Genomic DNA, 3,410 nt, shown 5'->3' on the forward strand with positions numbered 1-3,410 from the left:
GGGATTCGAACCCGCCACCTTAGGTGTATGTGGCTGGCGCCTTAGCCGCTTGAGCCACAGGCGCCGAGCCTATACCAATGATTTTCAATTAGTGGGCCGTGGCACCCTGATGTGTCGTGGGAGGATCTTAGGTGTGCCACAAAACTTTTAAAGGTCATTAATTAAATTATTTTGGAAACAAGTTCAAAGCACAATAAATATTTGCCTCTTTTTTGCTCTTTTTTTTGGTCAACATAAGTACACCACGGAAATTTTTTTTTTTTTTTTTTTGCAGTTTTTGCAGTTTTTGGCCTGGGCTGGGTTTGAACCCATCACCTCTGGCATATGGGGCCGGCGCCCTATTCCTTTGAGCCACAGGTGCCGCCCACAGCATGGAAATTTTAACTGTAGGTTCAAATGTACCATGAGATAAAAAAGGTTGAAAAACACCAGTCTATATAGTCATGTGTCATTTAATGACAAGGATACTGAGAAATTTACTGTTACATCATTGTGCGAACATCAGAGTGTTACACAAGCATAGCTGGCACAGCCCACTACACAGCAGCTAGGTGGGACAGCCTAGTGCTCCTGGGCTCCAGACCTGTACAACATGTTACTGTACTGAATGCTGTAGGCAGTTGTTACACAATCATATCATTTGAGTATCTAGGCATAGCTAAACATAGAAAAGGTATAGTAAGTCAGACACTGTGACCTGCTCCCATAGTCCCAGCTGGCTTAGGAGGCTGAGGAAGGGAGATCACAGGAGGCCCAGAGATTGAGGCCAGCATAGGCAACACAGTGAAACCCTGTCTCAGAAATTTTTTTTCTTTATAGGAAAATTATCAACAGAAAGAAAAACATTTGTAAGCCCATAGAAGACAAGGGTGTAGTGTATTGACTTCATGGGGATACTGAAACCCTAATCTTATATACAGTCTCTTCTCTTTTTTTTTTTAGGCCAGGGCTGGGTTTGAACCCACCACCTCTGGCATATGGGGCCAGCACCCTACTCCTTGAGCCACAGGCACTGCCCTACACTCTCTTCTCTTAAAAAAGGAGGGCAGCGCCTGTGGCTCAAGGAGTAGGGCACCAGACCCGGCCTGGCAAAAAAACTGCAAAAAAAAAAAAAAAGAAGAAAAGAAAACAGACACCAGAGAGATCTCTCCTCCCCTCTGCTATGTGCAGGTTCAGTGACAAGATGCCATCTATGAACCAGACGCTTTCAGTAGACACCAAATCTGCTAGCTCCTGGGTCTTGGACTTCCAAGCCTCCAGACTGTAACAAATACTTTTTGTTGTTTCTGAGCCACTCGATCTATGGCACGAGGTTACAGCAGCCCAAACAGACCAAGATGAAACCTCACCAGGAGAGAGGTGAAATCCAGAGGCAGTCGTGGGAACCTGGGGCTGATGGCGTGTGGCCTCCTGGGTGAAACTGTCTGTCCTCACTCAATGACCCCTTCCATGGCAGGGTTGGAGAGCCTGCCTGTGTCAGCTTGGTTTAATGGAGAACTTTCCGGGTGCACACAGAAGGGCAGAGTACCTTCTCATTCCCGGGCAAGAGGAGAAAACAATTCCCAGGGGAGGGGTTTCTGCGGTGGTGAGAAAGCCCTCCCTCACCCTCTTCTGTCCGCGAAATTTTTCCCAGCAGACAGAGTGCTGAGAACCAAGTGCTCAAACCGGTTTTAGGTGGCAGGACACCTGGAAGTCAGAGCTTCCTCTGCATAAGATGGAGAAACACATTTCTGCTTCTCTGTGTATGAACCATGATTTACCTCTGAACACATTGACTGATTTAGTGTCTAGTTTGGGCAAGAAATGATCTGCTTAATTATAGGTGCATACTGTTATAAACCGGTGAGATCATAGCCATGAGCACACCGGCTCGGGGGAAACAGGTTGTTCAACTGCTCAGGATCAAGTTTCCAAGTGTGTCCGTTGCTACTCATTTGCCGGTAGACTTAGAGATTCTGCTGGTATTTAATAAAAGCCATTAAAGAGGCGGCACCCGTAGCTCAGTGGGCAGGGTGCCAGCCACATGTACCAAGGCCCAGGCCAGCTAACAACAGTGACAACTGCAACAACAACAAAAATAACTGGGTGTTGTGGCAGGCACCTGGAGTCCCACCTACTTGGGAGGCTGAGGCAAGAGACGCACTTAAGCCCAAGAGTTTGAGGTTGCTGTGAGCTGTGATGCCATAGCACTCTACTAAGGGTGACATAGTGAGACTCTGTCTCAAAAAAAAAATAATAGCTATCAAAGAAAAATGTTGGAGGGAAAACTTAAAACTGACAAAGGGCTATCATCAGCTTTCTTTTTTCTTTTCTTTTCTTTCTTTTTCCTTCTCTCCCTCCCTCCCTCTCTCCCTTCCTTCCTTTCTTCCGAGACAGAGTCTCACTATGTCACCCTTGGTAGAGTGCCTTGGCGTCACAGCTCATAGCAACCTCAAACTCTTGGGCTTAAGCGAGTCTCTTGCTTCAGCCTCTCAAGTAGCTGGGACTACAGGCACTCGGCACAATGCCCGGCTGTTTTTTGGTTGCAGTTCTCATTGTTGTTTGGCAGGCCCAGGCTGGGTTTGAAACCCGCCAGCTCCGGTGTATGGGGCTGGCGCCCTAGCCACTGAGCTACTGGGACTGAGCCTCTTTCCTTTCTTAAAGCAAATCAAAAAGAAAAAAGTCATATTTGGAGGGCTTTGGAGTCAGAGAGACTGGGTTTGCATGGAGAGTATTGTTAACTTTGTGACAATGGGTAAGTTACGTAATCTCTTAGAAGCCGCTTCCTCCTCCGAGATGGAGACAACACAGACTGTACTTGGCAGAATTAGTCTCAAGATTAGAGTTAATGTTAATGTATGTGAAACCCCTGACACAGTGCCCTGCCCTTAGTAGGAAGCTTAAACGACAAATATTGTTAATGTTATTGGCATCAGAGCACATCGTCCAGCTCCTGAAACACGCATGTTCCATTGGGAGGAACAGACTGACCTGGAAAAGGCCCCAAATGATTGGGTTGTACCCCCCATTGAAACAGATGAGGCAACAGACTCAGAGTCAAAGTCATACAGCAAGTTTGCAGCAAGCCAGGCATAGAGCCCTAGCCAACAAGCCACCCACGCCTGCAGTCCCAACTACCTGAGAGGCTGAGGAGGGAATATCATTTGAGCCCAGGAGTGTGAGACCAGCCTGGGCAACATAGCCAGACCCAGTCTCAAAAAAGAACAAACAAACAAAAAACCAGAATCCCAACGGCTGTCAGCTTCCCTACCATGCTTACGCTGTTCTCTACAAACCCAAGACCTTTCTAACATGCCCGACATGTCCCTGGAGGCCACAGGTTGTTGCTTGTGTTCTATTCTCTTCTGGTAGCCAGCCAAGATGAGCAAACGCGCTGTGACTCACCAGGTGAGCCGGTCCCCAGTCCCCAG

Source organism: Otolemur garnettii, unplaced genomic scaffold, assembly GCF_000181295.1.
Source record: "Otolemur garnettii isolate 467f Iridium unplaced genomic scaffold, OtoGar3 scaffold00101, whole genome shotgun sequence".
NCBI classification, from domain to species: domain Eukaryota; kingdom Metazoa; phylum Chordata; class Mammalia; order Primates; family Galagidae; genus Otolemur; species Otolemur garnettii.